Genomic DNA, 26,649 nt, shown 5'->3' on the forward strand with positions numbered 1-26,649 from the left:
TGTAAATTGGTTATTTTCGAGTGGGTTTTGTTCCTTTAGCGTATATTGATGAGTATATTCTGGTTTTGGATAGATTTGGAGCATTCGGAAGCCGATTCGAGAAGGCAAAGGCATCGCAGGCTAGAGTTTGGACCGGATTGAGGTAAGTAATGATTGTAAATGTTGTCCCGAGGGTATGAAACCCCAGATTTCACATCGTTGTGCTACTTTGAGGTGACACACAAGCTAGATGACGAGCGTGGGGTCGTGCACTATGGGGATTGTGACTTGATCCGTCCTGTGCGACTGTTAAGTCGCGTATTTGATTGAAAATTTGTTTGATATCATTGTGTTTTGGAAAATATTACTATGTTTTGGGCTGAATGCCATATTTGGGCCATGTGCCAACTGTTTGGTACCCTTAGGGGCTTTTAACTACTGTTTTCCTCACTGTTTTGGTTTAATATCTACACTCAGTCATGCTACATTTTCTGATTTCATAACTCAGCCTTATTTACTATGTTTTGATGCTATAAACGATATTTTTGGGCTGAGCACCTTGTGTTACTTATAGCCCGAGTGGCTTGTTAGGCTGATGACTGAGAGGGACCGAGGGTCTGATTGTGAGCTTGATGACTGAGAGACAGGTCGAGGGCCTGGTGGTGAGGATTATATATATTTATGGATCGGGCTGCACGCCGCAGCAATATTCTATATATTTATGGATCCGGCTGCACGCCGCAGCGATATTATATAGATATAAGGATCGGGCTGCACGCCGCAGCGATATTATATAGATATAAGGATCGGGCTACGCACCGCAACGGTATAGAGCTTGGGCTGTAGGAGCCCCTCCGGAGTCTGCACACCCCCTATGAGCTCAGTCGACTATATATATGGATCGGGCTGCACGCTGCAGCGGTTATTATATGGTACCTATCGAGTGTGAGTGTTGAGTGTGAGCGCTGAATGATGGGAGTTGAGTCATGAGTCACTGAGAGGCTTGCCCGAGGGGCTATATATACATGTATACAAGATCGGGCTGTACACCGCAACGATATAGCGCTTGGGCTGTAGGAGCCCCTTCGGAGTCTGCACACCTCCTGTGAGCGCAGTCGACTATATATATGGATCGGGCTGCACGCCGCAGCGATATATGGATCGGGCTGCACGCCGCAGCGGTTATTATATGGTACCTATTGAGTGTGAGCGCTGAATGATGGGAGTTGAGTCATGAGTCACTGAGAGGCTTGCCCGAGGGGCAATATATACATGTATACAAGTGATGCTTTGCCCGAGGGGCTTGTTTTCATGAATTTCCTATTTTCACTCCTCTTTATACTGAGTCTCTATTGAAAATGTTAAACAAATATTTTGAACAACTTTTAGTGAAACTGGAAATTTTTACGAGATGTTTGGAATTTAATTACGGATTTGATTTATTGTTTCCACTGAGATTTTCCTGTTATGTGATGTATTTGAATGACCGAGGGGTTTGCCAGAAGGGCTGTTTAGGAATTATTTTTCCCAAGGGGCCAATTAGGATTTTTAACACTTTCACTATAAACTACATTGAACCTTTATTGAAACTGTTAGAAAGTTATTTTGAAAGTTATTTTTCAAAGGATTTTACTGAAATTGGGAATTAACGAGATGATTTAATTTGTATCCTATTTTGGAAACATACTTTACCCGCTGTGGTGCTAAGACGTGGGTTACGTAATTTCTTACTGCTCAGTCTTTATTTACTTTTATTACTTACTCAGTTGGCGTACTCACATTACTCCATGCACCTTGTGTGCACATTCAGGTATTTCTGAGCTTTCAGCAGCTTCTGTGTACTTCCGGAGTTAGTAAGGTAGCTGCACGGTGTTCGCAGCCCTGCCCTTCTCTTTCCCATCCTAATACTTTATATTTCAGACTTAGTCTGTATTAAGCTGACAATGTTGAGTTGTACTTAGTGGCTCAAGACTAGTGACACCAGATTTGGGCTGTGTTGATTGTATTTTCGTATTTATTCCCGCGTATTTCTATTGATATTTATAAATGAAAGAGCTCAGACTTAAATCTGTTTAGAAAAAGAGTATATCTTACAAAAGATCTTCCATGTTGTTAGTGTTGTTTCGGCTGGCCTAGTACTGTGATAGGCGCCATCACGATCGGGGTATTTGGGGTCGTGAGAAGTTGGTATCAGAGCCTAGGTTACATAGGTCTCACGAGTCATGAGTAGGTTTAGTAGAGTCTCGCGGATCAGTACAGTGACGTCTGTACTTATCCTCGGAGGTTGCAAAACCTTTAGGAAAAATCCCACATTCTTGAATTCTTATCGTGCGTCCTTGATTCAACTTGAAATGCAACTCTTGAATTCCTTCCACGCGTTCGTGTGTGCGCTTGAGCGCTCGGTATCAGCTGTGCATCGACGACTTGTGATTCCCTGATCGAGGGCGAGATATGATTTTTATGTGTTGATGTTGGGCCAATCTGGAGGACTTGAAGCCGAGTTTTGCCTGTAGTTTGAGCACTGAGGTGCTGATTGTGTGAGCACGAACTTTTGGTTTTATATGTTCGATAGTGTCCCTATTAGGGGGAGTGATGACTGGATAGCTACGTGATGAGCATGATGTAACTGCGAGATGTGTTCATATGATTTGAATGAGACGAAAAGGGTCTGCTTGGGGGTTGCAAGAACTATCTGGTGCTTGATATCCATCGTGATTTGATATATAGCCCCGAGTTGTGGGGGTGTTAAAGGATCTTTTCATGTTGTCTAGTTTGGAAGTGAAGTAGATTTCATGTTGTGATACGAGTTCAGAATCAGGAAGATTAAGTGATTGCGTGGTGTTTATGACGGTGGAAGGGTATAAAGAGATGTTAGTTTGAGGCGAAGCAGGTGGGTTATCTCATGCAGAGTGTTTTGCAGTTTGTGTGATCCTTATGTGGTTGTTGGAAGTCCTCTTTTATCAGTGAATTATACGTGCTGCAGTTTGAGCTTGGATCGCGTAGAAGAGTTGTCTTGACCGTTACGAGGGTGAATTCGAGGTTCGCAAATGATTTGAAATACGAGATGTTATGTGTTGCATGGGTTTATGAGGGATTTAGTTGAATCTCACTATAGGTCTGTGGAAGTGATAGTGTATAAGCATTGTGAGTTTTTGGTGTGTTTTGATCTATGGCTTTGAGCCAAGTGGGGGAGTCCGCTATTGATAAGTTGATTTCACGATTATGTGTTGTATTGGTTTCGATTTAAGGTATACTTGCGAATGAGTTATGTTCTGCAGAGGGTGAGATCGAGGATGATTTGAGTAAAGGAAATTCTGGGTAAACTTTATGACTGTATAAGAATCACGGAATAATTTGAGTTGTTATTGGTGAAGGATGTAATATGTATGGAGCAGGAATATATTAGGTTGCATTAAGGTGGAGGTACTTCCTTGTGTGTCGGAGTGCTAATGGGGCACTGGTCGTTCGATCCGTTTGGTCAGTCTAATTGAGATTTGAGCAGAGTGGAAGACTCTCGAGAATGGTTCAAATGAATTCAAGATTTACATGTAGTAATTGGGAATCTTCAGGATGTGTGTTGGCTAGAAACTGAGATTTACATGGGAGGATGTCAGGACTTGTGGCATTTCTGAATCATTATGAACTTCTACATACCGATATCAGGAAGGTAGGGGTAATGGCTTTAGATTCACAGAAGGTCTCTTCAGAGCGGGCATCTCGGTTGTGGTACTTTTGGGGGGTGCTTCAGGAGAATACAACAATTTATGAGCCTTAGGGCAATGTGGTTTTACGCTAAAGATTGTGGGGCTAGTTTTAGTTAAGCATAGTGGTTTACTAGCAAGGAAACATATAAATTTGAAGGTAATTCCGAATGGAACTCAGAAAATTAGGACAAATTGGTAGTAGGTTGGGTTCGCATGGTAATGGATATGATTGGTTCTTGGGTGCTTATGATGCGGTGGGGTTCTACAGGTGCTTTGTGACAATGCTCTTAGTTTTTGATGGCTTGGTAGCTTGGTTAAGTTAGAGGAATTCAGTCCTAACGGTTTGGCTTTGTGCAAATGGGATTCGGAGAGTTCTTATGAGTTCTACCATAGTTAGAGGTGTATATTTTCTACTGGCGTGAGGAGTAGAGGATGTATAGTCATTTTTCCTAGATGGGATCAAATGGAAAAGTTCTTGGCTAATTGAGCACGTAGTTGCTTGTAGCTTAGGGTGGATTATGAATTCCTCATATTTATCATAGGATGGTATGGTATGTGCGTTATGTTGTGTGGGGTGAGATTTGCATGTGTAATGGTCACGGCTCAGTTTGGAAAGGAAGGTCATAAATTCTTAGGCAGCATGGACAGTTTCAGATGACTAGATGAATGAGATCACTGATTGGTGTGGCTTGACGGTGGCATACATTTCAGAAAGAGTAATGTGTTTGGATTATGGATACTTCATTGGTATTGCGTCACTATCTTGTCTGATCGACTGCTGATATTCAAGTTTTCTTGGTGGCATAGAGAAATTATAGGAGTATCCCTCGTTGAATGATCAAGTATTAGAGACGTGTTAGATATTCAAGCGGTAGAGTTGGGATCGGATATGGTGATTCGTGTGCTTTATGGATTTGGAGGCTGGGAGTTCTCATAAACAAGTTATTTCGTGGTTCTGGACTGTGAAGATGCGGGCAAGCTAGTCAGATGATAGTATGTGCTATGATTCAGTCCTTGTGAACTTTCAAAGAGTTATTTATATATTGTGGGCGACCAGAGTTGGTTGGGGTTCATTGGTAGACCTAATATGGAGGTAAATTTTGCACCGGGTTGAATTTGTTGACTCCGAACTGCTATTGTCGAGGGATGTGCCATTCGATTGTTGTTGAGCTTATTCGTGTTCTGGGGTGATCTATGAGTTACTCTTCCGTATTACGAGGAGTTATGATTTGTTGGTTATATGTGCATATGGTGCGGTTCAATTTGAGCTTTATAGCGAAATTTGAGCGAGATGAGTATTTGGATACCGCACGAAGGGTATGTTCTTTTGGGCTGGCATGGCATTGCATCCTTTACTTCTCTGTGGTCGTGGTGAATTACTCTTGGTACTAGACATCAAATTGCGCGTGGTTGATGATTTTGAGCATGGTGACTTGAGGTGTTTCATGTGGGCCAGTGTTTGGACAGGATCGCGCATTGCAGCGAAGTTATGTGGAGGTATGATCCTTCGGTTGGATTCGTGTGTTCCGGTTCTACGGTGTGTGATGGGTTTTTAGCATCATGTTGTGATGGTACTGGCGAGCTTGCGGTACAACTCTCTCATTTGAGTTATTCTCCATGATTTGAGTATATTTGGATTGTTGCTTATTGGTGCACGGATTACACGGGTCGTGGCTTTAGATGGTATTGATGCGTCATGTCACCAGAGTAGTCGTGTTGGATTAGATGAGGTCATTGGACCTAGAATGGGTACTAACGGATTCTATTTCAGCATGTTGGAAGGATAATATCGATGTTCGGCTTAGAAATTTTGCTATGGTCCTTGCCAAAGGAGAAGTGGCTTCACGAATGGTTGAATGAGGAATGGTTATGACTTTCTGCGTGTTTCATTCATCATTGGCAATACATGGAAGTGTTGGATAGAGGCTTTATTTGATAAGAGGTTTATTATCGATATTCGGTTGTGTTGAGCAACTGCTGTGATTAGAAGTTATTGTGAGCACGTGAGTTTTGCCCTATATGAATTACTCCCATAAATCCAAAACAAAATAACTTTTCCATTATTTGCAATTTTGTGGATTTTCGTGGCATTTTATATTAATTGTTTGCATTTGTCTGTGCATTTTTATTTTTGTTTAATTAATGAAAAAATACAAAAATATGTGCATGTGCATTTAGAATTTAACTTTGCATTTTTAAGAACTAATTAGTAAATAGTTATTTTATAAAAAGGGAAACTCATAAAAATAATTATTTTGCACCTTTTAATTTTAATTTTTTGATTTGAGTAGTTTTTTTTTAATTAATTGTGATAATTATCATTTAGTTTTAATTAGTGTATTTTTAGTTAATTAAGTTCTAGGTATTAATTCAAATTTTAATTTAATTTTGAAAAAAAAAGAGAAAAGAGAAGAAAAAAAATTTTGGGATAAATTGTTTTGAAATAAAAAGAAAAGAGTGAGGAGATCAGACTTGAGCCAAGTCTTCAACCTTTTACCCAAGCCCAAATTTTCCCCTTTGTACCCGTCCAAACCCTTCAAAACCCGGCCCAGACCTGTCTCTACCCGGTTTGCCCCCCCCCCCCCCACCAACTAAATCAAACGACCCCGTTTAGATTAGTCATTTGATCTGAACCGTCTATGTTTTCTAATCCAACGGTTGGGAAGCTGGTTGGATTTTAATATAAGAATGTACGAACATAACCCACCCCCCTTTTCCATCATCTCTCTCATTTCATCGTTCCAGAGACCAAGCATCAAACCCTAAATCGCCGCCCCTAAATCCCACCACCACCCACCGGCGGCGGCGCCTCTGTTCAACCCCAAATTAACACCCTGAGATCGCCTTCCCTCCCTCATTCCAAGTCCTCACTTAGATCCCTTCGAACATCTCTTGAACTCTTCGAATATCAAATCGAAGAGTCAAGCCCTAAGAGCCTAAAGTCGGAATCACACATGCAAGTCACTTTTAAGGGTTTTCTGGTTTGTTCAAGTTAGTTTTGGCACAAAATAGTGACACTCGTTTGTTCTTCGCCAAGAACAAATGTCTGCCACTGTTTTGGGTTAAATCAGAGCCTTAGTTTTGATTTCAAGCTTAGCCGGTGAGTCCTTTTCATTTTTGTTTTCAAAATCATCTATGTGTCACCTCTGTTCTTTTCCTCTCTTTAAATTTGTTTTCTGATTTGCCTAGTTCTATTAATTACCTGTTGGAACCTCTGATTTGGTCACTTAGCTTAACTTAATAGCTTAATTAGTTCCCCGCCTGATTGTGATCATTAATTATGCAATTTGTTTGGTTTTTTAAAGTTTTGTGAATTTGTTTAAGTGCCTCCCTTTCATATGCTTTGATTTGGTTTGGTTTTCACCTTTGTTATTTGGGCTCCGAGGTCAGTCTAGACCTCATTCTAAGGGAATTCTGTTTGGCTTGAATCTGAGCCCATGTTTATTGAAACATTGGGCCCGTTTGGGATTCATAACCCATACCCGAAGTCTGGTTGGTCTTCAGGGTAAAAACAGGGTGTCTAAGGGGGTAAAATGGGTAGACCACTTAGAGAATCTCTCAAATAACAGCATAAGAAGCTTCCTAGAAGCTGCAAAACAGGCTGGCTTGGCTAACAAGTTAATAATCTAGGGACTAAGTAGCAAAAAAGAAGACTAAGAAAGGTCTAAAGTGAAAACCTAGCTTGTATTTGCTGCCCTAGTAACTTGCCTATAAAGGCATTGTTACTTGAGGCTGAAGAGAGAGGGAAGAGATTTTGAGGAGCTGAAAATCCAAAAATAAGAAAAACGGCTGAAAACACCTAGTAAAATACTGTTCCATTGAAGAATTTGGTGATCCTTGAGGCTCTCATTTCTGAAATCATCTCTGGATAATCAGTGGTTAAAATGACTTGAGTTTGGTTGATTTTCAAGAGCTTTGGTCCAAGTTTTGGTTGTCTTTTGATTGCTGAGCATCATTTGAAGATTTTCTGTTGGTTCAAACTTGTTTCAAAGCTGGTTTTTTCTTGGTTATTTCTGGGCTAATTCCATTGCTGTTGTTGACTATCCTTGTCCTATTCTTTGCAAATTCCTGGTACACATCCCTGAAACTCACAATGTGATACTCAATCGAAGGCTGAGAAATGAAAAACTGGAATTTTGATACTTGGATGTTAGACCTTTAGTTCTTAGTTATTTACATTTCCATTCTTCTGTATCTTGTTCTTTTAAATGACATGTGTGCAATTGAGAGTTTGGACATGACTCTGTTACAGTAAAAATGGTTATAAACATGCTAAACCCTGTGTTAGAGTGTGTCGAGTGAATCCATGCTTAGATCTTACTTCTCATTGTTCAATTCAAGTGACAAGGGACTGTACTTAAGCTATTTTGTTTTGTTTAGTTTTCCTTTTCTTTATGAAGCAATTCTGGAAATGAGTTGTTTTATAATATTTAAAGCTTTGGGGGTGTTAATAATCGAGTAGTGCTGACATCTGTTGAGGCATGTTTATTACTTACTCGTGGTTGATTTGCACTCACCAGGACTCGATGTTGGAGCTGAAATTTTTGTTTAGTTTTGCTCATCAAAAGTTTCGAGCCCTTTAAGTGTGGGATGGGGGGTCCTTTGTGGAGATGTGGTTTGTTGTTGAAACACTGGTTTCCTTTTTGAGCATTTGGTTAAACGCATGCTGAGATAACAGTAGACCTTCAATTAAGCAAATTGTATTAACTGGTTAAGGCTTAGGATCAATTGTTAATTTGATTTCGCTTTGCCTTTAATCTAAATCAGTTAACATTGGTTTGTTAGTTGAACAGTGATGCATTAACGTTAAGAATGGTTCAATTGTGAGTTTGCAATCAATAATTGTTGAATTTCTTAAAATAGCTTGATTTGCAAATTGTGAAATAAATGTCTAATGTTTCTGCTGAGAGGGGATTCGGAAGGGCATCAGCCTATTCCTTCATTTGGGCTCTCAATAGGCCCAGTGTGGTCTGCCGCACAATATTGTTTAATTGGAGTGGCCTTGCACGTCTATTGGGCTTCAAGCTAAATCCAAATGCCTTTCCCCCTTTTAATCTTCGGCTCGTTTTTTTTTTTTCTGGTTTAAAAACAACAATCTTAGTTAGTTTAGGTAATAGGGGAAGCCCAATTTCTTTAACTTGGGAATAATTAATTTTCTCCAACTAGCTGAGGTGAGCCATATTAGGTTACACAAATAGTCATGGCCCTCTGAATTTTGGTTTGAATACCTTTACTTTTAAAAATGGAATTGAGGTGCGCCGCACCAAATAGAATCTCAAATGCGTGGCCCTCATTTAATTATTTCTTTTAAAATCCTTAGATTTCGAGGCGTGCCATTTAGCAAAATTCCATGGCCCTCGCAAAGCTAAAAACGCGTAGTTGCTTTAGGCGCGTACTTTAATAATATTACCTTCCTAAACTCGGGTGTGCATTTCATGTGACCCAAATCCAAATCCTTATAACGTTGAATAAAATGTGTTTCGGATTGCGGGTGCATTTCATGTGACGCGATCCAAAGACATATTTTAGACGATGTTAAATCTTCTTTAAAATAAATAAAAGCGGTTTAAAGGTTAAAAATGCACATAGGTTTAAAATTGTTTCTAAAATCAGATAATATGCCAATAATAACAGTTGAGCGACCGTGCTAGAACCACAGAACTCGGGAATGCCTAACACCTTCTCCCGGGTTAACAGAATTCCTTACCTGGATTTCTGGATCGCGGACTGTAATACAGAGTCAACCTTTTCCTCGATTCGGGATTTGAACTGGTGACTTGGGACACCATAAATCTCCCAAATGGCGACTCTGAATCTTTTAATTGAAATAAATCTCGTTTCGATTGTCCTTTAATTGGAAAAACTCCCTTTATAATACCTCTTCCGGGGGTGTGGTAAAAAGGAGGTGTGACAGCTCTGGCGACTCTGCTGGGGATAAGAACCCAGAACTTTCGGTTCAAGGTTCAAGAATTCGAGCTTGGACAAATTGTTATATTTGGCTTTATCTGATTTTGTTACATGTTTGGGCCTAATGTGCTAAATGTTGCTTTTTACTGCTTTAATATTGGTGAACTGTATATAAATTGTTACGAATCCCTCCTCTCTCTGAGTCTTCTAAATCATGAAGGGGTGTGCACTTCGTGTGACTTCTTTTCTGTTAGAGTCAATTTCCAAATTTAGAACGAGGTTCGGACAAGTTGCAAAGCCGGCGAAGCTTCTGTATTCCCGGTACGTTGCCCCCCCTCGGCTCGAGTTGTCCACTCGGGTAAGCCAGGTTTAACACAATAAACCCAGGTCTTTTAAACCTAGAATAATTCAGCCTCATGCCGGATCCCTAGTAGGAGCGATTTGTTGCATCACGTGCATTTGACTTAGGGGACTCAACACAGGGGTTGGGTCCGTCTAGGACAGGTGTACCCAAAATAACAGACCATCCTGATGCATATTTTACGTGCTATTTATTGCATTTATTTGCTTCGGGTTTGCATGCTGACCGGCTTTTGAGTGATGGGTGAAAATTGGACAAAAGAAAATAGTAGTGTAAGGGGTAAGTGAGTTAGTCACCTGTTTTGAAAGAGAAAAACCAATGTCCAAATGGTATTGAAACTCTGCCGAATTTTTGAGAAAAATGAAAAAAAAGAAGAAAAGGTTTTGTTTTCAAAAATAGTTGGTTTTGTTTGCCCGAACTATGCCAGTTTGATTCTCACAGGGTGTGAGATACGTAGGCAACCCCCATCAGGTTCGACTTCCCTTTTTGCAAATATAGCCCAAAAGAACAAAAATTTTATGTTTACTGTAAATAATTAAGGTGATGCCATTCTTGTCAAAAATAGCCGAATGTCCCTCAAAAGGGCGCCGGAAGGCTGCAAGAACAGCCACCTTTAGTCATTTTTCAAGGTTATGGCCGGTTAGTCGACACAGCCTTAAAATCTTCGTTTTCGAAAAGCTGAAAAGCCGTATTGGCAAAGCTGGATATTTTTGTGAAAATTTTGAAGAAAAAATGGTCATTTTTCTGGAATCAAAATGAGTCGTAGTTTTGTTTTAATTAAAATCACCTTAATAAATGTGCAGGATGAGCACAAATCAAAATGAACCTTTTTCAGTCCGTGAAGAGATCCCTTTAGAGCTACATATGTGGTGGCATGATTTGGGGGACGACAGCAGGAAAGTTGTGACAAAAGCGTTGGGTGGTCTTAGTGGGCTCTTGAAGGTTAAGCCGAGAAAGGACATAATTGAGGCCTTGATACCATTTTGGGACCCGGCACATAATGTATTCCACTTTGCTGATTTCGAGCTAACTCCCACACTTGAAGAGATAGCAGGATACGCCGGTTCCAAGGGGAATCTCAAAACTCGATACCCGGTGGCACCTAGAACAGTAACCCCTCACAAATTTTTGGACCTGTTAAGCATCACTCGGGACGTCAGAGACGGGAATTTGGCCAATGGATTCTGTACCTTCTACTTTCTGTACTGATGTTACGGGAATCCCCGTGGCTTTGAGATGCTAGATACTGGTCTTACTCACGCAGGAAATCAAGACAAGTGGGAAGCTCGGAGAGGGCTAGCTTTTATAACGGCATTCCTGGGTATTTTGGTTTGCCCCAGAAAAGATGGGAATATAGAGCTGGGACTCGTGGGGATAGCTGATTTTACGATGAAAAAGGCAAATGGGACCATAGTGCCGTTGATCTTGGAAGAAATTTACCGAGCCCTGGCTCTTTGCCGAGAAGGAGAAAAGTTCTTTGTAGGGTGCAATATGCTGTTACAACTATGGATGGTGGAACATCTTTGCCACCGTCCCGGATACTTGAATTGTGGTATGACTGGCCTCGAGTGCATTGAAAAACATGAAAAGCGGGTAGAGGGTTATGAGTTCCCAGAGGGTACAAAAGCATGGCATGCTCACTTGAGATCCTTGACTGCAGACAAAATCGAATGGACGTTCGGGTGGCTGTCGGTCGGAGAAGTAATCTATATGTCGGCTGAGGAGTGTTTTCTACTGTTGATGGGTCTTCGGAGTATCCAGCCTTATGCTCCGCACAGAGTCCTACGTCAGTTAGGCCGATACCAGACCATCCCACACGATGAAGATTTGAGTCGACAGGTCATTGAGTTAGAACCCAAAGCTGCCTTCCCAGAAGAAAAAATGCGTCGGATTTGGCATCAGTGTAGATTCTTAGAGTCTAAAACTCAAGTACGAGATATATCTAGAGGAGAGTTGGAGCCTGGCTACCCTGCTTGGTATGGTAAAAGATCCCGAGTTCATCAGGAACCTGAAAGGCCCGCAAAAAGACCCCATGTCCAATAGTTCACCGACGGAGCACAGGTGCAATGAGACTGGCTGACCAAAAAAAACGAGTACAAAGCCACCATAAGCAGGTTAGAAAAGCAAGTCATGGACCTCCAGTTTGAAAATGGATTGCAAGCCGCCGCAGATGAGGGAGAAAAGAAAAAATTAACTCAGGAAAATGAAGCCCTCAAAGATCAAATCAGGAGGATGAAAATAGCTGCTAGAAACCCGGAAAGAAGCCGGGCGGACGAAAAGCTTATAAGCAGTCTGAAAAAGAAAGCCCTTGATTGTCAGGATGACCTGGAAAAGTCTGAGGCCGGTTTAGCGAAAGTACGGGCACAATGGGCGAAGAAGGCGGAAGAGCGGGCAAGGTTTGTATAACAAATGAAAAGGAATTATGACGGGACAATCACCAGCCTGAAGAGAAAAGTAAATACCCTCGAGAATTAGGCAGCCAAGCAGGCCCAGGATTTTAAAGCTGACAGGGAACACTGCTATGAATTGATGGTTCAGATGGAGGAGGAAGTGCAACAGTTGCAAAACCAACATCTCCATGACACTCAGGTGTTAGAAGCTCGTAATCAGCAGGTCAGGCGTCTGCTTCAGGAAAAGGGTAGGATCCGAGAGAGGGTCATGGCCATTGCCGATTACATTGTTGTGAAGTGCCAAGCATGTGAGGATATGACCCGCACCACTTTCTTCGCGTCGGTGATGACATTTCTCCGACAAATCATGAGTGATTTAGAGAGGCTCCAAAGGGATCTTTCATATAGGCTCGTGGCGAGGCCGAATGATACCCCGCGGGCCCCAGGAGCATTCGAGGCACTAATGTATTCGTGATCTTTGCTTGAGTCTGTACTTTCTTGCTGTTGAAGTCTATTAGTTTGTTTTGAGTCTGTTAGTTCTTACTGAGTCTGTCTTTTCATCCTTGCAGAGTCTGTTAGTTTGTTTTGGGTCTGTGAGTTTTTGAGTCATTGTAATTAAAGTATTTGCTTTTTATGAAAAATTGAAAATCCCAAAATATTTTTGTTATTTATTTTTCATTTATGTCCCCAAGAACTACGCTTGGTCTGATTCATGCGGGGCCATGATACGTAGGCAATCTCCATTGGATTTCACCGTAACCAAATGAAAAAAAAGAGGAAAAAGAAAGGCAAAGAAAAAGAGAGGAAAAACAAGAGAGGAAAAGCAAAGAAAAGAAAATAAGAAACCGAGAGAAGGAAAAAATGGCAAAGTAAGAGGGAGAAATGAGAGAATAAACACAAAGAGAAAGCAAAGGGAGGAATGAAAGAAAAAAGAAAGAAAAGAAAAAGAAAGAAAAAAAAAAGAAAGAAAAAAGAAAGAGGGTAAAAGAAAAGAAGTTGCAAATGGAAATAAGGAAAGCCGAGATGACGCATGCAACCGATCAAATGCATAATAGAAACGGTTAACTGCTTAGGTGCATTCATGTCCCCAAATGTGCGGTTGTCAATATGTTAAAGCCTTAATTGGTAACAAGGTTGTTGTTGATGTATTTGAGTCTAGGCAGGTGGTTAGTTTGTGGCATTTGGGCGAGTCATCCATGCACGCTAGGTCAAACAGCAAGACAGCCATGACTAGTGAGGGATCAGACATAGGTGTTGTCGAATCGGAATTTGAGTTGAAAGAAGAGGCCCAAAGGTTGAAACGCCAGATAACGGAGATATACCAGGCTTGGATTAGTGGGCACCCTCTACCCTCATTCCCCACAAACTACATCAAAAGTCTTGCTTCCGTCCTACTACCGTCACAATCCCAGATTACCAATGCCGTTGGACTCTCCTCCCAATATGCCCCAGGCTTTACCCCTTGCCACAACTACCCTGGAACCTTGCCCCAGCCTTTTCACACTCCACCCGCCAATACAAGCGTGTCATTAACTACTCCCGTTTTTGCAGCTCCTCCCCATACCAACATCCTTCTATCTTCTAGTGAAACCTTGTTCAAAGTTCCTGATGCCCAATACTATAGTACAAAACCATCATTCAAGACCTTGGATCCATACTGTTGCACTCCTCATTTCGGGCCTCCCATCGAAATTGAAAACCCGCTAAGGTTGTGGAGCAAGATGAAGTATCTAGAAAACGTGTGATGTTTGAAAAATGGTCTTCGAATGGTGTCGGGGCAAGTCGGAAAAAGCCAAAGTTGGTGGTACTAGGAATGCCAAGCAAGCCTGTTGTAGTTGTGAAAGGGTCTCCTATTACCCCTATTGCTATTAAATCAGCGACTCAGTTGCCAGAGGTTGAGACAAAGGATATCCCGTGGAACTACAAAAGAGCGATAATGACACACAAGGGAAAAGAAGGGGAGGAAGAATTTGTTGAGATCACAGGACCAACTCATTTCGAAGGATGTCTTACCTCCAAAGAATTAAGGAAGGCCAAGCTCTTTAAGGGTAGCCAAATGCTAGTGAAGAAACCGGTGAGCGAGGAGGAGGTCGAAGAGTTCTTGAGAAACATGAAAGTGCAAGAGTATTCCATTGTTGAACAATTAAGGAAAACTCCAGCTAATATTTCCCTGTTATCTTTGTTGACACAATCGGATGAACATCGCGGGGCCATAATGAAGATTCTGAAAGAGGCACATGTTCCTGATAACATCACAGTAAATCAATTAGAAAAGATTGCTAGCAGGATCTTTGAAGCAAATAGGACCACTTTTGCTGATGATGAGCTTCCTATAGAGGGTACGGAACACAATCGAGCTCTTTGTATCACGGTGAAGTGCGAAAATTATTTTGTCACCAGGGTGTTGGTTGATAATGGATCCAGTGCAAATATTTTCCCTCTGTCCACTTTGCAAAAGTTGAAGATCGGCACCAAAGGAATCCACATGAACGATGTAGATTTTCGAGGTTTTAATGGAAAAGGAAAAGGTTCTGCTGGAGATACAACGCTTGAATTGGTGATAGGGCCAGTTGGTTTCAGTGTGGAATTTCAAGTGCTAGACGTGATCGCTCCGTATAATTTGTTATTGCGTAGGCCTTGGATACATGCGGCTAAGGCAGTGCCATCGTCGCTACATCAAATGGTGAAGTTTGAGTGGGACAAACAAGAGATAGTTGTGCGTGGGGAGGAGGATTTATCCCTTTATGAAGATTCATCTACTCCATTTATTGAGGCCGGAGATGATAAAGGACCTTTAGCTTATCAAACTTCCGAAATGATGTCTGTCGAAAAGGTTCCTGAAGGAAAATGCATTCCAAGGCCGAGGCTATCACCTTCGATCTGCATGGTAGCTAATGAGATGTTGAAGTATGGTTTTGTGCCGGGTAAAGGTCTGGGCGCATCTTTGCAAGGTATTGTGCAGCCCGTATCTCTACGTAAAAATCTGGGTACATTTGGTCTGGATTTCAAGCCTACAGGGGATGATGTGAAGAAGGCTACAAAGTTGGAAAAGAAAGCATGGCCGCTCTCTAGGCCTATCCAACACCTCTTCAGGAGTTTTGTCAAGTCAGGGGCAGTGAAGCGTCTGGTGTCAGCAGTTCCAAAGCCTGTGGTTGTCTTTGATGAGGAGTTGATTTGAGAGGGTCCAAAGTCTGTTTGATGAAGTCAACACGGTAGAAAATAGGGAAGGTTCTGGTGATGAAGAAGTGCATTTTGTCAGGCCGAATGTGAAGCTTAGCAATTGGGAAACCGCTCATCTCCCTGCTCGGAGGGAGTCTCGGTAGTTTTCTTTGTGTTCCTTTCTATTTGGGTCATTCCAGGGTTGTGACCTAGAATTTTACTTTTCGCTTGTTTGATGAACAAACCCTGTTATCCTTTGTCTTCAAGGAAATGCAATTTCCCTTTTTCCATCAATCCTGATAGTTTTTACTTTTGTTTTCTTCCTTTACAATTCTTTTATGCTGGTTTCAATGACATGACATGCATGAGGAGTCTTCGGCCGAGTTCTAAAAGCCAAGTTAATTCTGAGAATCCAAAATGGAGTGTGATGATGAAGCACAGATTGATGATGAATGGGTCGAAACCCGCTTGGAACAATTGATTTTGATCGATGAGAAGCGATTGGCAGCAGTGCGGCATTGCCAGTTGTATCAACAGTGAAAGGCAAGAGCATATAATAAGAAGGTGCGTCCGCGAAAGTTCAAAGTGGGTCAGCAAGTGTTGAGACATATTCTTCCACATCAGGCTGAGGCCAAAGGCAAGTTCGCCCCAAATTGGCAGGGGCCGTTCATCGTGACGAGAGTGTTGTCCAATGGTGCTTTATATTTAACAGATATAAAAGGCAAGCGCATTGATATGGCCATCAATTCTGATGCGGTCAAGAGATATTATGTATGATCTTCTTTGGTTTAATTGTATTTTCTTGTACTTGGCATGTTTTGAAGATTGAAATGACGAAAGCATTTTGTTCTGCTATCTAAACACTTTATCCCTCGTTACCCCTTTGAGCCTTGTTTGTTTCCTTTCATACCCCTCTTTTGGAATCAGTAGCAAAGATCAGAAGCACAAGTGTGAAAGATAAGTAAAAGAAAGAAAAGAAAATAAAAAGAAAGAAAAAGAAGGAAAAGAAAGAAAAACAACAACAACAACAACAAAAGAGAAAAGGAAGAAAGAAAAGAAAGAGAAAAAGAAAGGAAAATCACAACAACAGTAATTTCTATGGCATGAACTACGTTCGACCTGATTCCTTTTAAGGATATGTAGGCAGCCTCACGGTTCGGTCCCATCAAAACAAAAATCCAAAAGTCCCCAAGCAAGAAACTGGGGCAGAAGTTGTTGTTGTTGTAAGAAATATGATTCCGAAAGTTGTAATTTTGAACCCATGTTGAATTGTTTTGAGCCTTGATACCCTTTATTTCTAACCCCATCCAAAAGCCCACATTATGGTCTAAAGAAAGACCTTCCGATTAGTCTTCAAGAAATGCCAAGTCGAGCAAAAAGAGGTGATTCATTTCAGGGGCAACACTCTGGTCCAAGCAGGAAAATAATAAAAATAAGAGAGTCTTATTGGTGAAAACCCTCACGGGCACCGTAAGGCGACGAGAGCTGAGAGAAATAAAATGAGAGAGTCTTATTGGTGAATACCCTCACGGGCACCGTAAGGCGACGGGAGCTAAGAGAAATAAAAAAATGAGAGAGTCTTATTGGTGAAAACCCTCACGGGCACCTTAAGGCGAAAGTGAGTTGAGAGATGAACAAATGAGAGAGGTCTGCAGGTGAAAATCTTTCAGGGCACCGCAGGATGAGCAAGGATAGGGTTTGGGTGAAGAAATCAGGTTATGGAATTCTGGGGCAACAGAGTATGGCAACTGAAAGCTGATTATTTAGACGGATTAGGCCGATTAGTCCGAAATGCATGTCATGATCAATGGTACCAGCTGTTCCACTCAGATAAGTCTCTTTCTTGTTCCTCTTAGCAAGTCGTCCTGTTTTGGATTTTCTTTATCCTTAACTCTCAAGGCCATTGCATTTTATTTCTTTTGGGGTCTGTTTCTCTAAGATGTTTCAATGTCAGTCTTGTTCAAAGCAAATAAGAAAGGATTTCAAAGCTCACTACCAACTTCCAAAATTGCAAAGCACAGTGTGGCCAGAACATACCAAAGATAGCAGGATGTAAAGTGGGATACAAGGAATCACCGGAAGTTTCATCGGTGGAATGATTTGGTAATGTCATGGGAGATGCAAAGATTCGGACGAAGGGGTCAGAGGTGTAAAACAATAGTATGGGTATAGAACACTCGGGTCGTCAAAGGTCATGGGGTTTGAAAGTCAGTCAGAAAGTCAAGCGGTTCAGGGCCAGTTCGGGGAAGCAGGTCAAAACAAAACATGGCAGCGGAGAGACCTTCAGCAAGAATGCCATCAACTAACCACCATTTTAAACTGACAAGATTTTCCTTTGATTGAAACAGGGCAGAAAATTTCGTTTGTTTCGGAGGAACTCTCCCTAAGGGAAGAGCAAGCACCAAACAGGTTTGACCGTAAACTCTCAGGACCTTCCTGGAAAATGTGGCTTAGTTAAATTTCAAAACAATCATGAATAGCATAGAGGAATGTAAGTTGGTTTCAAAGTTTGCATGTTTAAGATAGGATTCAATTAGGAGTTTCAGGACCCCCCCTGAATAATGGGACTTAGTTTTAAGACTTCCATTAGATAACAAGATTCAGCGTAAGCTCCGTGGTAGGGTAGTGTAATTCAGCCGTAAGAATTGTCACTTTTAAGATAATACTTGATTTTTAGGACCCTCCTGAATAATGGGACCTAACTTTAAGATTGCTGTTAGATAACAAGATGTAGCGAAAGTCACACCTTTAGAAGATATAACTTAGATTTACAATTGTCGTTTAACTAAGAGTTGTCAGGACCTCCCTGGATAATAGGACCTAGCTTTCAAATTCTTAGTAATAGATGGTAGAATAATTCAGTTTAACAGTCACCTATGTGCCCAGCTACCAAACTGGGGCAGAATTTTCTTTGTTTTTGTTTATCTTGTTGACATCAGGCGCCCACTTGGAGAACAGGGAATACAATTCAAGTCAGCAGTCAGGAGCCCACTTGGAGAACAGGGAATACATTTCAAGGTCAGCGGTCAGGAGCCCACCTGGAGAACAGGGAATACATTTCAAGGTCAGCAGTCAGGAGCCCACCTGGAGACAGGATACATTCAAGTTCAGCAATCAGGACGCCACGTGGAAGACGAGACGATACTACGTACGTAGACGTAGTACGACGAAGGCCGACCGTACGGTACGGAACGAGGAGGTAACGTAGTACTAGTAACGTAGTACGGACTACGACGAGCCGACCGTCGGTACGGAACGAGGAAGTACGACTACGTACGTACGTACGTACGTACGTACGTACGACGACGACGACGACGACGACGACGACGTACGTACGTACGTACGTAACGGTAACGTAACGTACGTACGTAACGTTACGTACGTACGTACGACGTCGACGACGTACGTACGTACGTACGTACGTACGTACGTACGTACGTTACGTACGTACGTACGTACGTACGTACGTACGTACGTTAAGTCCCGTACCGGAGTTACCGAAACGTAACGGGTCGGAAAGTTTTACGTTTAGTTTTTTACGTACGTTTTTTAGGTTCGAAAAGTACACGGAGTACCCGGACTACGTACGGAACAAGTCGGAAGTACACGTTTTACAGTCAAGCGACGTACACGGAGACCGACTACGGAGACGAATGGAAGTTACAGTTCAAAGTTCAAGCGAATCCAGGAGACCGACCTAGACGGAACATAGGGTAATATAGTTCAATTACGCAAGCACGAGCCGACTGAGAGCAGGATACATTAACGTTAGCATACAGGAGCCGCTCGAGACGCACGGAATACATTCAAGTTTAGCAATCAGGAGCCCGCCTGGAGAGCAGGGAATACATTCAAGTTAGCAATCAGGAGCCCGCCTGGAGAGCATGGGAATACATTCAAGTTTAGCAATCAGGAGCCCACCTGGAGAGCAGGGAATACACTCAAATTCAGCAGTCAGGCGTCCACTTGGAGAAAATGTCAACATCTCAAAATACAGTTCGGCAGTCAGGCGTCCACCCGGAGAAAGGGAAAGCATCTCAAAGTGTAGTTCAAGTTGGCAGTCAGGCATCCACCTGAAGAAAAGGAAAGTATCTCAGATTATAATTCAAGCCGACAACAGAGGAATTTCACCGGAAGAATACAAGTCAGCATGACAACAAAAGCTACAAAATCAAGTTTGAAGAGATAGATAGGTTTTGTAATTCATAGACCATAGTTTAGTCTAGCTTCTTTTTATTTTTGACATGGTGTAATAAGGGGTTCAGTAAGCAGTAGCAGCAGCAGCAGCAACAGTGAAATCACAGCTTCATGGTAGTCCCAGCTACCAAACATTCCTGAACTACACTGACCTGATTCCTTTTTAGCCAAGGATATGTAGGCAACCTCAGAAGCAGGGTGCGGTCAAATCTTTCAAAAAATGCTTCCCACGGAGTATTCAAACGGGCAAAAATCGCTCGTATGCGCTCACTTTTCTTTGCACGAAAACACTTCGTGTTTCCGAGCAAAGAAGGGCAGCTGTGAGCACGTAATTTTTGCCCTATATGAATCACTCCCATAAATTCAAAACAAAAATAATTTCTTTCAGTGTTTGCAATTTTGTGGATTTTCGTGGCATTTTCTGTTAATTGTTTGCATTTTTGTCTATGCATTTTAATTAATGAAAAATATATAATATGTGCATTTGCATTTAGGATTTAACCTTGTATTTTTAAGAATTAGTTAGAAATTAATGGTTTTATAAAAAAGGGGAAAATCACAAAATAAAAAAAAAAAGTTTATTTTTACTTTTTAATTTTATTCTTGAATATTGGTAGTTTTCCCTTTTAATTTAGACCTTAATTAATTGTGATAATTATCATTTAGGTTTAATTAGTATTTTTTTAGGTTAATTAGGTTCTAGCAATTAGTTTAGATTTTTAGTTTAATTTTGAAAACAAAAAAAAGAAGAGAAAAGAAAGAAAATTGGAAAAATGAAAAGCAAAGGAATGAAAATCAGGTCTGGGCCAAGTCATGTTCAAAGCTTAAGCCCAGTTCGTTTCCCTTTTACCCGTTTAAAATCCAGCCCAGTTCACCCAATACATGGTCCAATTCCACCTTATAACCAAACGATGCCGTTCGAGTTCGGCAGATCTCGGCCGTTCATTTTGGTGCATCAAACGGTCCAAAACCTATCTCTTCAAACCATTAATATGTCCGAAAAAGGTCAGAGACTCCTCATTTCCTCCAAACACCTCCGTTACTTCATCTTCTCCATATCTGAAGCCCTAATCCTCCATGGTTACTAGCTTTCAGCTCCAAACTACCCCCAAATTCTCACCATCCATTCCCCACACTCCTTCAAACATTAATCCAGTGCCAATCTCCCCAAAATCCCCACCTCTTCACTTTAAGTCTGGATTTGAAAGTCAGAAAAGAAATAACGTTTCGATTCCCATGCTTTCAAGACTCGACTTGACTCAGAACTTTCATTAAGCGATTGTTCTTGCTTAAGAATAATCGATTAACGACAATTTTGGCTTGTGTCGAGATTTGTTTGTCCCAGACCGGACCAAGAACATTTGGCTGAGTTCATCGTCTTCATCGATCCATTGCGGCTAGCATCAGTACTCTCCTTCTTTCCTTATTTTCTTCTTGTCCTGTTCTTGTTTGATTTTTTTTCCAGTTTCTTGTACTGTCCTGTGACTCGAATTAGTTTCAGTCTAATTAAAATCAGTGGTTTTAAGCTTTCAATCGTGTAATTAGATTATTACTTTATTGGAATTTGTCTTTGTTTGATTTTGGGATTCCTGTTTGGTTTAATTCGGGCTGGTTAATTATTTTGAGTTTTTGTCAGCCCCTACTTGATTTGTTACTGGGTTGATTTGAGATTAGGTTTAGGGCCTATGGTAAGGCAGACTCGAGGGCATTAGAAGCCCACCTCTGTTTGGGGCCCAGGTTTGAATATAGGCAGCCTGTTTGGCTCAGGTCAAGGGGAGGGTAAATAACAGCAGGTAGAAGGGTAATCTGGGTAAGTGGATATGAGAATCTTGGGTGTAACTGCTTGAGAAACTTCTAGGAAGCTGGGTGGGGGGGTTAATCTAAATTTCAGACTTCTAGTTAAGGCTAGCTAAGCAAAAAGCAAAATTGGAAAAGGGGCAGAATGCAAAACTGAATTGTCTAGGCTGCCCCTATTTCCCTTGCCTATAAAGGCACTTTTTCTTGCCTTTCAAGGAAGATTTTTGAAGAGATTTTTAAGAGAGAAAAATACAGAAAAATAGAGACGGCTGGACTTTGAAAAGTAAAATACTCTTCCATTGAACATTTTCTGGATTTGTGAGCTTTGATTTCTAAAAAAAAATGGAGTCTGATTCTGGGTTCTAAAGGTGATCTAAGTTTGAGTCTGGGGAAGAATTTTAGCTTAATTTTGCTGGGTTGAATACATTGTTTCATTGGTTTCACTTTGGGTCGATTTCATTCTTTCAACTGATTGTATCTGGGATCTTATTCTCTACTTTACTGCTGCTACTCTCACTCCCTTGGTATTTTGCTTCCAGGTATTCATCTCACCTTACAATGTATGAAAATGGATGAACATGAAGATTGGTTTATTCAAGTAGAGATTTGTAATACTGCAGTTGTTTATTTAATGTTTTCGCACTTTTGAAGCTGTTTTTTTTAGTTTAATTTTCTTATATCTCTTTGTGTTTTGTTTTGAATATGGAATGATGTAGTAGTACTAGCTTGGCAGTTCATTGTGGAGTATCAAATGTGCATGAAATATCATGTTAAATGCTTGGCAGTGTCTGGAAGTCGTTTGTGTCCATAAGATTAGATAGTTAGTTCATTTGCTGATCAATATGTAGGACAACTTCTGTATTCATTACTGTTAAAAGGAGCATGCTTAAATTTAAGTTATCAATGTGATTAGTATAGAATCCATGTTAAAAGGGGAGCGTGATTATATAGTTAGGTGTTTCAGTGGTGTTTCAATTTTTAATATGTGAATGAACATCATGTGAATGTGTTAGATTAGAATTAGTGTGAAAGTTGAACTGTTTGCCTCTTTGATTTAGATATAAAGGTTCAGCAATGAGTATGTTCATTTAGTCTCCACGTTTCAGTAGATGCCCACTCACTGTACTTCATTAATTAGTGCATAATGTTGTTGGAACTTAAAAGGGGTTTTAGAATGATTGTCTATTTAATTCCAATCAATCCTTCAGTGCCCATAATTAATAATTCAATTGTTGATATTGTTCATGGGTTTGTGATGCTTGGATGCTCTTGTCATTTTGTTTTCCAAATTTAAGCTGCGTTCTGGTGTTGCCCAGGATTGAAGGCGTGACCTCTTTGATGTCCAGTTTGAGCAACGCCTCCTGGAAATTTGGGGCTCATCGTTTGAGTCCAAATAGGGTCAGGTATGATACCCGTTACTTGCATCCTTGTGATGTTCTTTGGGCTATTGGGCCTCACCTTAGGCCAGGCCTAAATTCTGAAGATTAAAGACGGACTAGACCTTACTTTGTTTTAATTTGGATCCACGTTGGAGTTCAGCCGAGGTTCTAAAGTATGGTGTAATTCTTTTAAGCCTTATTTCGTTGATGGATCCTTGGCTAGATGAGGTGTGTCATGAAAAACCAATAACAATTTATGGCCCTCATGAATTAATATAGAAACCCCTTAAATTAAAATAAATTGAGGTGCGCCATGCCAAACAAAGTGATAATTGCATAGTCCTTGTTTAAATGAATCCTGTTTTATCCTTAGAATTCGAGGTGTGCTATTTAGCAAATTTCCATGGCCCTCGCAAAGCTAAAAATGCGTAGTTGCTTTAGGCGCGTACTTTAATAATATTACCTTCATAAACTCGGGGTGCATTTCATGTGACGTGATCCAAAGACGTATTTTAGACGACGTTAAAATCTTCTTTAAAAATGAACAAAAGCGGCTAAAAGTTCAAATGCACATAGGTTTGAACATGTACTAAAATCAGATATTATACCACTTATAGCAGTCGAGCGACCGTGCTAGAACCACGGAACTCGGGAGTACCTAACACCTTCTCCCGGGTTAACAGAATTCCTTACCCGAATTTCTGGTTCGCGGACTGTAATACAGAGTCAACCTTCCTCGATTCGGGATTTGAACCAGTGACTTGGGACACCATAAATTATCCCAAGTGGCGACTCTGAATCTTTTAATAATAAATCTCGTTTCGATTGTCCTTTAATTGGAAAAACTCCCTTACTCCCTTTCGGGAGGTGTAGTAAAAAAGGAGGTGTGACAGTTATCGCTACGAGTGTTTCAGCTATGTGGTATATCATGTAATTGCATCTAAGGCTGCAGGTATGGTTTGTTATAGCTTGTTCGGTCTTATACATGGTATAGATGTGAGATTTTGATCTTATAGATGATTTTGGAAGTGGAGATTTGGTTCCAAGGTTTATGGGCTAGATTTGATTACAAAATTTCAGTATTGTTGTGATATCAGACCTATATGAGATAGGGTGACATGGGATCACCCCCAGGTATGTGCCCGGTAAGGTTATACAGCGATTTGTTGGCTTTTGGAACAACTTTGGACACGTTCAAGGACGAACGTATGTTTAAATGGGGATGATGTAACGATCCGACCGGTCATTTTAAGCATTTGCACTTTGCTCGCCAGTTCTCGGGCATGACTAGCCCCGTATTATGAATACTGACTTATGTAAACCGTCGGTTGTGGTTTTAAGGTTAATCGGAATGGATATGGAAGAATGGTTCTCAGCTTGAAGCTTTGAATTTGAAAGGTCTGATTCAGTCTTGGCTTTTTAGTAATCAATCTCGGATTTGGATTTTTATGATTTTGTTAGCTCCGTCGGGTGATTTTGGACTTAGGAGCGTGTTCGTAATGTATTTTGGAGGTCCGTGGTAGATTTAGGCTTGAATTGGCGAAATTGGAATTTTGGCATTTTCCGGTTGGTAGTGGAAATTTTGATATCGGGGTCGGAATAGAATTTCAGAAATCAGAGTAGGTCCGTTGTGTCATTCTAGATGTGTGTGCAAAATCTTAGGTCATTCGGATGAGGTTTGATAGAATTTTTGATTGATTGCGGAATTTGGAAGTTTTTGAATCCTTAGGCTTGAATCAGAGGGTGATTTGGTGTTCCGCCGTTGTTTTGAGCGCTGCGAAGATTGGTATTAGTTTTAATGGATATATGTGACTTGTTTGTATTTTCGGTTGAGGTTCCGGGGCCCTCGGGATGATTTCGGATAGTTTTCGGAAAAGTTGAACTTGAGAAATTGCAGCTGATGTTGCTGCTTTTGTCATATCCGCACCTGCGGATTGGGGACAGTAGGTGCGAGCTCCGCATGAGCGGAAGAGCGACGCAGGTGCGTGGAGGACCGCAGGTGCGGCTTGGTAACCGCATTTGTGATGCCGCAGGAGCGGTAAAGCGACCGCAGATGTGAGGCCTGGTGAGATACGTGAAATCCGCAGAAGCGGATGTTGTTCCGCAGAAGCGGAAGCGCAGGTGCGCTTATGGGACCGCAGGTGCAAAAGTGCTGGGCAGAAAGTATAAAAAGGCCCCTTCGCGATTTTCAGTCATTTATTTATCATTTTTGTGCGATTTTGGAGCTCCAAACTGTGATTTCAAGAGGGAATCAAGTGTTGATAGAGAGGTAAGCTATTTGGGCTTTATATCATGTGTTTATGGTGATTATTAGAGAAAGAGTTGGGAAATTAGGGCTTGGAATTGGACAGTTGAATTGGGGATTTGAAGGGCCATTTGAGGTCCGATTTTGGTGTATTTGATATGTATAGACTCGTGGGAGGATAAGGATTCTAGTTTTGTGATTTTTATTAGAATCCGAGACGTGGGGCCGAGGGTCGGGTTTGGTCAATTTCGGGATTCTTGGTGTAAATTGGTTATTTTCGAGTGGGTTTTGTTCCTTTAGCGTATATTGATGAGTATATTCTGGTTTTGGATAGATTTGGAGCATTTGGAAGCCGATTCGAGAAGGCAAAGGCATCGCGGGCTAGAGTTTGGACCAGATTGAGGTAAGTAATTATTGTTAATGTTGTCCTGAGGGTATGAAACCTCGGATTTCACATCGTTGTGCTACTTTGAGGTGACACACACGCTAGATGACGAGCGTGGGGTCGTGCACTGTGGGGATTGTGACTTGGTCCGTCCCGTGCGACTGTTAAGTCGCATATTTGATTGAAAATTTGTTTAATATCATTGTGTTTTGGAAAATATTACTATGTTTTGGCTGAATGCCATATTTGGGCCTTGTGCCAACTGTTTGGTACCCTTATGGGCTTTTTACTACTATTTTCCTCACTGTTTTGGTTTAATATCTACACTCAGTCATGCTACGTTTTCCGATTTCATAATTCAGCCTTATTTACTCAATTTTGATGCTATAAACGATATTTTTTGGCTGAGCACCCTGTGTTACCGATAGCCCGAGTGGCTTGTGAGGCTGATGACTGAGAGGGACCGAGGGTCTGATTATGAGGTTGATGACTGAGAGAGAGGTCGAGGGCCTGGTGGTGAGGATTATATATATTTATGGATCGGGCTGCATGCCGCCGCGATATTTGGTATATTTATGGATCGGGCTGCACGCCGCAGCGATATTATATAGATATATAGATCGGGCTGCGCGCCGCAGCAATATTGGATCGGGCTGCACGCTGTAGCTATATAGCGCTTGGGTTGTAGGAGCCCCTCCGGAGTCTGCACACCCCTAGTGAGCGCAGTCAACTATATATATGGATCGGGCTACATGCCGCAGCGATATATGGATCGGGCTGCACGCCGCAGTGGTTATTATATGGTAGCTATTGAGCGTAAGTGCTAAGTGTGAGCGCTGATTGATGGGAGTTGAGTCATGAGTGACTGAGAGGCTTGCCCGAGGGGCTATATATACATGTATACAAGTGATGCTTTGCCCGAGGGGCTTGTTTTCATGAATTTCCTGTTTTGACTCCTCTTTATACCGAGCCTCTATTGAAAATGTTAGACAAATATTTTGAACAACTTTCATTGAAACTGGAAATTTTTACGAGATGTTTGGAATTAAATTACGGATTTGATTTGTTGTTTCCACTGAGATTTTCCTGTTATATGATGTATTAGAATGACTGAGGGGTTTGCCAGAAGGGTTGTTTAGGAATTAT

This window comes from Nicotiana attenuata, unplaced genomic scaffold, assembly GCF_001879085.1.
Source record: "Nicotiana attenuata strain UT unplaced genomic scaffold, NIATTr2, whole genome shotgun sequence".
NCBI lineage: Eukaryota > Viridiplantae > Streptophyta > Magnoliopsida > Solanales > Solanaceae > Nicotiana > Nicotiana attenuata.